Source organism: Eschrichtius robustus, chromosome 12 (assembly GCF_028021215.1).
Source record: "Eschrichtius robustus isolate mEscRob2 chromosome 12, mEscRob2.pri, whole genome shotgun sequence".
In the NCBI taxonomy this organism is placed as follows: domain Eukaryota; kingdom Metazoa; phylum Chordata; class Mammalia; order Artiodactyla; family Eschrichtiidae; genus Eschrichtius; species Eschrichtius robustus.
The window spans coordinates 13,676,665-13,688,967 of NC_090835.1; the positions used below are offsets into that span (position 1 = coordinate 13,676,665).

The 12,303-nt window shown below is 37.3% G+C and overlaps 1 protein-coding gene across 4 annotated transcripts in view; it reads right to left on the reverse strand.

Moving 5' to 3' along the window:
• The window catches only part of CNTN4 (contactin 4), a 956,080-nt gene that overhangs the window by 593,982 nt on the left and 349,795 nt on the right, over positions 1-12,303 (reverse strand). Inside the window, exon 1 of one of the 4 annotated variants that reach the window (XM_068558509.1) lies at positions 5,060-5,142. The exons of the other annotated variants lie outside the window; for them this stretch is intronic. The gene's annotated coding sequence lies outside the window, so the exon portion shown is untranslated. Of the gene's footprint in view, positions 1-5,059; positions 5,143-12,303 lie in introns of those variants that run through there. 4 annotated transcript variants of the gene reach the window in all.

Genomic DNA, 12,303 nt, shown 5'->3' on the forward strand with positions numbered 1-12,303 from the left:
CCCAGGGGAGACAGGAAAGGGTGGTATTAGGGAAGGGACAGCTAACGCAGTTGTAGGTGTTAAGTCTGAAGGTAATAAGATCCAAGACAGAAAAAGCACAGTGTATAGACTCTGGAACTTTGATGCTAAGATTTGAGTCCCAGCGCTAGGAGTGTGTGACCCAATGCAAGGTATGTTAACCTCACTGTAACTTAGTTTCCTCAACTATAAGCCAGGTATAATAATAGTACTCACCTCACAGGGTTCTGAGAATTCAAAGAAGTCTTACACATAAAACACTTGGTTCAGTGACTAGCACAAAGTAAATGCTCCAAAAGATGCAGCTCCCAAAGAATCCGAGACAGTTACTCAAACAAATACTTGTACATGAACGGTCAAAGCAGCACTAATCACAGCAGCCAAAAGGTAGAAGTAACGCAAATGTCTATCAGCTGATGAATGGATGAAAAAATTGTCATAGATAGAATATTATTTAGTCACAAAAAGGAATGAAGTGTTGAAACATGCTACAGCATGGATGAAATCTCAAAAACATGATGTTAAGTGGAAGAAGTCAGACACAAAAGGTCACATATTGTATGATTCCATTTATATGACATATCTAGAGCAGGTAAATCCAAAGAGACAGAAAGCAGACTGGTGATTGATAGGGGCTGGGGCATGTAAGGAGAAAGATGGGGAGTAACTGCTTAATGGGTACTGGGTTTTATTTTAAAGTAATGAAAATATTTTAGAATGAGATAGAGGTAATCTTTATACAACACTGTAAGTGTACTAAACGCCAGGAAACTGTTCATTTAAGAGTGGTTAATTCTAAGTTATGTGAATTTCACCTTGATAAATACTTAGATAACATTCATAATAATAAAAAAGGTAAACTGTTGATATATTACTTTTCCTCCTCCCCTTCATCCTCCATGGATGGGGAACTCACTCCCTCACAAGGCAACCAATTCCATGTTCTGGGAGGTTTGCTGTCATCAGAGATCCGTTGGCCTTCATGGACTTAAGCTCATTTCTCAGCTCTATCTGCTATTAGCTGTGCAGAGGTGGCAAGTTACCTAGTCTCTTCTGTAGAATAGGAATGCAAGTGCCTGTGGGATCAGTCTATAGTTTGCATTAAAGTAACTACATTGCGTCTAGTACAATGGCCAGCACATAGTAGGTGCTTACCAGCAACAAATGCAACCTCAACTTAATAGATCTAAGAGTTGACACAGATTCGGGGTGGGGGTACTGTAAGAGAGAAAGAAGAGGGGCATGTTTAGAAGTTGCGATGTTTCTAGTGGCTAAATTTCGTCGCTAATTAACGATTAACTGTTAACAGTTAGCTCTGCTGACCGATGAATCAATGGCCCTTTCCCAAAATTTGATTCTAGTTCTCCCTCTGGGGCCACACAGTAATGAAATTCTTACCCAAAAGGACACCCTTCAACAATAACTACTTGAAGAGGCAAGAAACACGGACACACCTGGCTAAGCACACAAATTATTAAATCACTGAACTTAATTTTCCATACATTTTGGAGGTACCCTCCTTCCATCACTGACAAAACAGTAAAACCTTAAGAGTAAAAATCTCCTCCTCTCCTCTCCTACTATCAGAGCAGTTCAAGATTACTGAAGAGATTTCTGCTTATGGAAGCAAGGGTGTTTCCCCTTAAAAAACAGACCAAGGAAGGAATCAAGGGCCTATTTCTCCCTGTTCTGCCTCTCTTCTTTGCACTGTCCTTTCAACACTTCAACTATTTACACTGCCCTCTTTGGATAATGATCATATTGGAGGGCTGACATTCAGTTGTGGCTGTAACAGTTCACTGCATGTGTTGTCCAAGCCTGTAAAACAATCGATAACCCCAAATGAAGAGTAATGGTTGACAAACCTTCCTTAATGATATTACATTTGCCTATTGCTTCCTGCATATTCATCTGCCACAGCCCTTGCTGCATTCAGCTGCACCCCTTTCCTGGAAGAACTCACATATCCACCCCGACCTTTATGTGAGTCTCATGCATATCCTCTTCTGAGCAATCCAGCCATGATTAGTTGCTTACACCATATTTACTGGTTTTATTTTTGTTTCTAAGATGGATGAAATGTGCTTGTTATTTAGTGAAGTAGCCATTGCTTTTAGTTATTCATCACCAAATACACTGAAGACTCTCTTCCTTTCTTTATTTCCGAAAGCCGTAGGACATCTCTCAATGACTAGCCCATCACTCACACTCCTGAGTGTAACGGCTGTATTTTAAACTCACTCTAGGATAAAGGTGATCCAAAAAGTTTTTTAAAATGTTCACACATTCAGCAATGAAATATTTACTGAGTATCAAATTAATATCAAAGTTAACATGGGGCAGAGATAAGACCATTCAAGGACTAGAAAACAAATATAAAGATTTTGGAATTAGAAATACCTAGACTTTAACTCGACTCTGTCATTTACTGGGCATGTGACAACAGAGAAATTAATGTCTTTGAGCCTCAGATTCCTTGCTTATAATAAGGGGCTGATTATATCCACCTTCTCACAATGTTACAGGATACAGAAACACATACACATAAATCACTTAAATACTTTCTATATTTTCTATATTCACTCCTATTAAAGTATTTAATTTTTCCTATCTCTGGCTCTGAAAAGCTACGTGGTCATGAACATGGTATTTAAAATGAATCTCAGTTTCCTCGCCTTTAAAGTGCTCTTGATGACACTTTGTCTCACTATGTCGTTTATTACTTTTAAAATGAGGTTTTATATGTGGAAGTGCTTTATGAACACCAAAATGAACAAAAAGTACCTATCGATACTTTTACTGAAATTTCTGCTATTTTTTTCTTGATTATTCTCTTGAATTTTAGTGGCAAATAAATGAACTCCTTTTTCCTAAAAAGAGTTTTAAATAGTATTTATGTTTAGAATTGACATCAAAGTTCACTATACGTAACAAATTAATTTGAAAAGTTCTAGACATTTTTTGGATTCTAAAACTCGATTCTGACTTGAATGACTTTCTTTTTCTTGCAGAGTTAATCACATAATTACAAACTAGTAGATTATTTTATGCAAGAAGATTCTTCCACAAATTAGGTAACTGTCATTTATCATTATGATTTCTTTTCAAAACATATCAAATCTTACGATCTGTTAACATTTGCTTCAGTGCATATCTATTTTATTTCCCTCAAATGAACATTATGAATAATTACAAAGACCTAATCAGGAAAAAAATTTAAAATTCATTGTCTAGTACAACCATGAATATCTGCAGTGATCAAGGCCAGTAAAAGAACAACAATAACAACAAAATGGTAATGTTTTAGAGCTCCTAGAGAAGAGGGAAATAGGCTTATTTGGGGTCATGCCTCTATTGTATGCTGGGGCTTCATGGGACGAAGAAATAAACTTTGATTAGAGATTGTTTCTTATATACTCCTCCATGCTAGACCATTTCCCCTCCCACTCCATCAAGTGCATAAATAGACATGACTGATTCTGAAGGGACAGAAGCCTGACATTCACGAAAGATAACTACCAATTCAGTGAAAAACATAAGATGGAAATACAGATGCTTTTAAGTTTTAGGAACCTCTGTCCATACTCCTTTCTGCCTAAAAAAATTTTGTGCGATAGAGGAAAATGAATCACAAGCTCATACTGTAATTATAGATGAGGACCAGTTGGTACTTTGTAATTACTAGGCTGAAACCGTGCCAGACTAAGTCCCTTCCCAAACAGAATCTCACTCTAAAGAGACCAGAAACCATATAAGGACAGGACTACTCCAGCAGAAGCTGGCTGCACAGAGCCCGCGTGAATTCACCGCATACGTGCGCAAAGTAAGGAACGCTTGGTACTCCCACAATAATTAACTTTGTACAGTGCTAGAGATCAATGGGATCCTGGGAACATCTGTGTAACCACCTCATTTTACAGAGAAGAACACTCGGGCCAGGGCAAGTAAAATGACTTTTCCTGCTCAAAGAGCTAATAAATAGCAGAGCCCATACATAAGCTTCTGGCTCCTGTTCTCACTTTGCTCTCTACACAATCCTACTTCTCCAGGTCAATGCTGGTTAGGTTTTTCTTTCCCAGTCTCTGTGAATGTCATGTACCTGATTTGCAGGCCCTAAAATTAAGAATTTGACTAGTGATAACTATGACAATTCGGCTAAGAATTAATAGTATTTCTCTCCCTTTATGAGCATGTCTTATGTAAAACAGAGATTTAATTCTTGTCCAGAATTCCTGTTTGAGGCCTGTAAGGGAATGAGATAAATTGCTTAAAATTCACAGAAATATCTAGCACATTGCTGTGGTGAGTCTAAAAAATGCTGAACAGATTTTTCTACTAATTTAAAGGATTTACTGGAGCTGGGAAGGAATGTTATGTATAAAATCAGGGTACAGTAATTAAAGGACAAAGAAACGGAACATTTCATCGTAACAAAAAACTCAGGAAAATATGTACACTAAAGAAAATACGATGCGTCAAAATGGTTATTTTAAAATCATTATAGAGTATATACATTTATATGGTTATAGCCAACTAATAATTATGACAAAATTAACATTGATAAAAGTTAAAAAAACCCAGAAATTAGTATATAAAATACATATATATAAGATAGATACATACATGTATATAAATAGCTTGATAAAAAAAAAAGAATACTGATTTTAACCCTCGGGTTAATTTTAAATAAAGACCCTAAAATCAAACTGTTTTACTATGCAAAATACCTCATTTCTGCTCATTTCAAATCATAATGAAAATAAAACATATGAAGCTGCTAGTGATGCCCCAGATTGTATAATCCTACAAAAGACATTAACAGAAGCTCTAAAAATCTAATTAAATTTTAGAGTGCTAGTAATGTCGCCATAAGGCCCATGTAAGCTGTTATCTATATTAATAAAAATTAAATTCAGACTATACCCCTATCTGAATAACAATATACCTGGTTTCAAGGTTATTCTTATTTCCTTACTTAAGGATATTTCTTCTCTATTCTCATAAATAAAATTGATTAATCATGAAGGGGAAAACCAAATACCTTCTCTTCTATCTCCACATTTTTCTCTTAGGCCACGTAGAAGGGAATGAACATCCTTCCCACTTTGGGGTGCAGAGTTCACACGTTGGCATCTCTCCAGCCTTCCCCACTTGCTCCTCCCAAGAAAGGAAGGGCTCTGTAATCTCTGTCTTGTGCTTTCTCTCTTACAACATGTGTGCTGGGCTCAGCTTGGTTCTAGCCTCCTTATGTTATGCTGAGATGACAGTCTACCACATACAGACCCAGCTGGGTCTTTTCTCTCTTTGCTCCAACATCAGGGCCTGCAACTGTTTTGGTTGAGTCAAGGTAGACTCTTCCTGGGACAGGTTTCTTTATTTTATTTATTTATATTTTTACTGGGGTATGGTTGCTTTACAATGTTGTGTTAGCCTACACTGCACAACAAAATGCAGCCACACACATACAGCTATCCCCTCCCTTTTGGACTTCCCTCCCATTTAGGGTACCACAGTACATTAGGTAGAGTTCCCTGTGCTATACAGTACATTCCCCTCAGTTGTCTATTTTACACATAGTATCAATAATATATATGGGTCAATCCCAGTCTCCCAATTCCTCCCTCCCCACCCTTTTCCCCTTTGGTATCCATACATTTGTTCTCTACGTCTATGTCTCTATTTCTGCTTTGCAAATAAGATCATCTATACCATTTTTCTAGATTTCACATATATGCATTATTAAACGATGTTTGCTTTTCTCTTTCTGATTTACTTCACTCTGTATGACACTCTCCAGATCCAGCCACATCTCTACAAATGACCCAATTTCATTCCTTTTTATGGCTGAGTAATATTCCATTGTACATACGTACCACATCTTCTTTATCCATTCCTCTGTCAATGGACATACAGGTTGCTTCCATGTCCTGGCTATTGTAAATAGTGCTGCTATGAACATTGGGGTGCATGTGTTTTTTATGAATTATGGTTTTCTCTGGGTATATGCCCAATAGTGAGATGTTGGGCCATATGGTAGTTCTATATTTAGTTTTTTAAGGAACCTCCATACTGTTTTCCATAGTGGGTTTATTTTTTATTTATTTTTTTTATTTTATTTTATTTTACTTTATTTTTAACATCTTTATTGGAGCATAATTGCTTTACAATGGTTAGTTCCTGCTTTATAACAAAGTGAATCAGTTATACATATACATATATCTCCATAACTCTTCCCACTTGTGTCTCCCTCCCTCTGACTCTCCCTATCCCACCCCTCTAGGTGGTCAGAAAGCACCGAGCTGATCTCCCTGTGCTATGCGGCTGCTTCCCACTAGCTAGCTATTTTACATTTGGTAGTGTATATATGTCCATGCCACTCTCTCACTTTGTCCCAGCTTACCCTTCCCCCTCCCCGTGTCCTCAAGTCCATTCTCTAGTAGGTCTGCATCTTTATTCCCATCTTGACCCTAGGTTCTTCATGACCATGTTTTTTGCTTTTTTTTTTTTTTTAGATTCCATATATATGTGTTAGCATATGGTATTTGTTTTTCTCTTTCTGACTTACTTCACTCTGTAGGACAGACTCTAGGTCCATCCACCTCACTACAAATAACTCAATTTCATTTCTTTTTATGGCTGAGTAATATTTCATTGTATACATGTGCCACATCTTCTTTATCCATTCATCTGTTGATGGACACTTAGGTTGCTTCCATGTCCTGGCTATTGTAAATAGAGCTGCAGTGAACATTGTGGTACATGACTCTTTTTGAATTATGGTTTTCTCAGGGTATATGCCCAGTAGTGGGATTGCTGGGTCGTATGGTAGTTTTAGTTTTAGTTTTTTAAGGAACCTACATTCTGTTTTCCATAGTGGCTGTATCAATTTACATTCCCACCAACAATACAGGAGGGTTCCCTTTTCTCCACACTCTCTCCAGCATTTATTGTTTGTAGATTTTTTTCATGATGGCCATTCTAACCGGTGTGAAGTGATACCTCATTGTAGTTTTGGTTTGCATTTCTCTAATAATTAGTGATGTTGAGCATCTTTTCATGTGTTTGCTGGCCTTCTGTAAGTTTTTAGAGAAATGTCTACTTAGGTCTTCTGCCCATTTTTGAATTGGGTTGTTTGTTTTTTTGAGCTGTATGAGCTGCTTGTATATTCTGGAGATTAATCCTTTGTCAGTTGCTTCATGTGCAAATATTTTCTCCCATTCTGAGGGTTGTCTTTTCACCTTGTTTATGGTTTCCTTTCCTGTGCAAAACCGTTTAAGTTTCACTAGGTCCCATTTGTTTATTTTTGTTTTCATTTTCATTACTCTAGGAGGTGGGTCAAAAAAGATGTTGCTGTAATTTATGTCAAAGAGTGTTCTGCCTATGTTTTCCTCTAAGAATTTTATAATGTCTGGTCTCACATTTAGATCTTTAATCCATTTGAGTTTATTTTTGTGTATGGTGTTAGGGAGTGTTCTAATTTCATTCTTTTACATGTAGCGGGACAGTTTATCTTTAATTCAAAGCTGGGAATGGGAGGACTTTGGTCCAGGCCAAATTCACTTGTTCCATTTTAGCCGAGAGCTTGTACACTGGGAGTTATTCAGTCTCCATTAATCAAACCTTGAGGGGTATTTGCCACTTAGTTCCCTTTTCAACTGGGAAGAGCTGGGACAGGAGGCAGGATGTGACTAACAAGCCCTTCACCCCTCCAAAGAATCACACTGACAAATTACCATATTACATCTGCCAGCAAACTACCATTGCAGGGTGCATATCAAGAATCAACACTGCCCCCACAGCTTTTAGAAACCCAAACACATCTCCTGTTCTCCCTCCACCCCTCATACACACACCTGACTGATATCTTAACATACGAAGAAAATATACAACATTTAAAGTGAATTATAGAGGAACTGCCTGGAAACAAATCAGTTTTTTCTAACTCATTCTCTGAGAAGTCAGGTGTTTTCTTTGTTTTTCTCCTATGTTTGACTACATATCATGGTCTTATATTCTATCATTTATCTCAGGTCTTAGGGTACAGTATTTCTCTATCTGCATGGTCTCTGGACTTGGGGATGGGATCTCTGAACCCATTCCTGCAGGCTCATTCCCTGATCATTGCTCCCTACAGAGTGATGTACCTCTTCTTGGTCAATAAAACTATTTCTCAGATAATGGTCCTGAAAATAACAATGCCTTTCCCTTATTTTTTTCTTCTGTCTTTGAAATCTGACATGTCCCAAACATCACCCTAGCTTGGGAAAATGTGTAAAGGTTTCAGGTTTTCCTTAGCTCCCAACATCACCCTTTGACCAGGGAGTTATATAGGTAATATGTGCTCTCTCAAAACTGTGATCTTTTGTTTGGAAGTGAAAATTAGAGTGACAACTGGAAAAAAAAAAAACACAGTAACTTGGGTTACACTGGAAATTTAAAGTAAAATCAGCTGGCAATAGGAAGGCGGACTTGTAAGGCTGGGTACTGATGATAAAACAGCACCTCATATTTATATGGTACTTCGCCTTCACATAATGCTCCCATATACATTCTTATCTAATCTGCATACCAACATAGATTAGATTTGACTCATGTCACTTAATAGATGAGGACATCTGGGCTACTGGACAGCCAGAACAGACTTAACCGAGGAAGGAATACATTCTATAACCTGTCAGAGTTGGTGCTCAGTAATATTCTTTAAATGGATAATTGTGATACAGCTGCCACGACTATGGTAAATAGAGATTTGTGTATGTTGTTTGCCTAATATCCATTCAGAGAAGTATCTCTTCCATCTCTGTGTGACTCCGAAAGAGGAGAGGGTGTCAATGTAGAAGGTCTGGTACATGACCTAGAGTCGTCAGTACTCCATGCCCTGGTCAAAACGTCAGAGATCTTTTGGTCTTTAATTTAGATGGTGGAGAGAAAGGGGGTAATCCTCTAATGCATTTGAGTTGTGTTTCTATAACCTGCAACTGAAAAGTCCTATTATTACACACATCTCCCTATCACTCCCAATGGTAGAGGACAGTGTTCCAATGACCTAGGTTATTTTCCCTTCTACCTGTATATTCATTTGTTCCCCTTCCTGAGAGATGAATATACCTACCCAGTGCTCTGGTTCATGGTTCCCTGGTTACTCAGATTCTGACTAACGATGCTTTCTATTGATCCCTACATTACCTGCCCCATACTCGTGACTAACTCCTCTTACATGTCCCTGAATTTTAACTCATCAGCAGTCTTTGCTGCCTGCTCTGAGCGTGGCTATACTCTCTTCTTCCTAGAGGACAGTAAGTCCACTTGATGACCTTACTGCTAGTACCCATGACCCCATGAGCCATAATTCTTCCTGCATTTTCAGACAAAACTTTCCTTCAGGCACTTATTTTAGAGGAAGTATATTGCAGGGATTAAGGGCATTTGCTTTTATTTCAAACAGGCCTGGATCTAAGTTTTGATTCCATCTTTTATGAGCTAAGTATCCTTCAGTAAACCACTTACCTAGACCAAACCTACTCTCTTCATTCCTGAAATTAAGATAATAATAGTATCCACCTTTAATTTGGATTTTGAGGGATTGAAACCATAATGCATTTGAAGTATATATGACAAATCCCAACACATAATAAGGACTCAATAAATTAATTCAAATGTATTTGTTGAGTATAAAAATTATATATATATGATAAACATATATATATATACATAATATATATATCTCAAGATATATATATATATATATATATATATAATGACTATATACATATGACAGTGAGGTATGTGCCCTATATTCTACAAGGTCTTGAGATCCAGATTAAACAACACAAAAATGTTCTTGTGGACATTACATTATAATAGTAGACACAGACAACAAATAAGCACACAAAAAGAAGGTTTAATATAAATATATAAATACAATATATTTAAATATGAGAGAAGTTAATTGTAAACACTGATTTTTAGGCTATTTAAGGAGTTAGTACTTCTGCTACACTGATATGGACTAAATGATTGACAGAAAAATAATTATTATATATTTATTATAACACTAACTCTTAAAGACACTAGATACTTAGAATATGACAAATTTTATGACTGGTGAGCAACATTTCAACCCACCAGGCATGTGCTTAGAAGCTACTATATTCAGGACAATATGCTGAGGCTCTTTGGATGGGGAAGGAAGGGATGTTAAGGTAAATTACACCTAAAAACAACTAATAAGGAAATAAACGTGAAGTAGAGGCACATGTAATGTGACGACTCGGGGAAAAAAACGAAGTAAGAGTCATCATTACAGAAGTCTCTTAGTTAAGGAAAGCATATGAAACCTCACCAATATTTTCTTGAACTGAAAGATAAATTATGACCTCAACCAGTGAAGAACCACCAACAAAATCATTCTGTGTTACAAAAAGGCCTTGATATGGGAAATAAACTTTAGAAGCGAGAGATTAGAGGCAGGGAGAATAATTAGGAGGTGATAACAGTAATCCTGGAGATAAATTACAGAGTCCAGAACTCAGATAGTGGCAGTAGTGGTAGAGAAAAATAAATGGAAGGGACAGTGTTTTTGCAAATTTAAGCTTAAAAGGTTTTCATGTTGTTGGTAAGAGAAAAGCACACAGTGCTTTTACTTTTAAAAAATATACCATCACTGTAATAAATTGAAATGTAAAACAGCGTAAAACAATTACTTTGAGAGGCATAAGTACCAAACTTCCTTACATATATTTGAATAACCACACACACTTATTTAAACATACACAAATATATATATACACACACACACAAGTATTTCTACATACTGAACAGATAGCAAGGTTCTAATTACCACTGTTTATCAAACATTATTGCCCTGACTTAGATACATGGCTTTCATAGCAGTAGTTATTTTCTCCTGTTTATTGACTAACAGACATAATATATACACAGAGAGACACTGGTATTCCTTCAGTGGCTTGACTCTCTCTAGAGTGCCAGATTCCCACATGTATTTTAATGTTTATTTTATTTTATTATTTATTTATTTATTTTTGGCCGTGCCCTGTGGCATGTGGGATCTTAGTTCCCCAACCAGGGACCGAACCCATGCCCCCTGCATTGGAAGCGCTGAGTCTTAACCACTGGACAGCAAGGGAAGTCCCCCCACATGTATATTAATACAGTTGTCACGTGTTCTTTTAGTGTTACTGGCCCCTCCAAGTAAAATAACATTTCGGATACAGTAAAAGTTGGCCGTGATTAACACATGCAATCATTTAAGTACACCGACCATTATTTTTAGTATCTTGTGCATGTCCTTACAAATGAGACACTAGCAGTGACTTGCTCGTATTATAATTAGGTGGAAGTGCTCCTGCAGTAAAAAATACACTAGGATTCTAGGTAACTTGAGCCAGACAACCTGAATTTGAATCCTGGTTCCATGTCCTAGTGAGGCAACTCATCTTGGGAAAGTTACTAAAATCCCTTGTCTAAATTTTCTCTTTTATCAAAGTGAATAACAAGTGTATACAAGTGTATGTAATATACATATGATCATTTTATGTTGAGTGTGTGTATATATAAGTACAATATATATTAAAATATATAAAATATATATATTAAGAGAGAGAGGGAGAATATATAAAAATCTTAGAGTAATCCTTATTATATTTTAAGCACTCAATATATGTTATTATTTTCTTTGTTGTTACTACTACTACAGTTTTCTGTGTGATCTTAGGTAAGTCAAAGATAATACGATAACCTGTTATTTTCCATGAGCAAGAAAGATATCAAGATTCTAGGTTTGGAGGGAGTCTCTTTCACTGAGGATTTTCCTCCAGGTTACTTGAAAAAGGCTTGGTGACACAACATTGACAATAATTGGAGAAGTAAGGGCTATAAATACAATCTCTGATATGACAAAGTCTCTGCCTTCCAGAGACATACAGGACATACAACTTAGAAGGGAAAAGACAGATTTCTCTAATAAGGAACTATATAGGTCAGATCCCAGGGAGAGGACTGGGGTTGGCTGCGTCAGCAGAGCCGGAAGTGGGCTACTGCGCCACCGCTACCCGGGAGGGAGTCCGGGAAAAAGTCTGGACCTGCCTAAGATGCAAGAGACCATTGTTTCAGGGTGCACGAGGAGAAGGGATTCAGAGCACTGCCTAAACAAGCTCCAGAGACAGGCACGAGTCGCGGCTATCAGCATGGACACCACAGACGGGCATGAAATGCTAAGGCTGCTGCTGCCACCACCAAGAAGCCTGTGTGCAAGCACAGGTCACT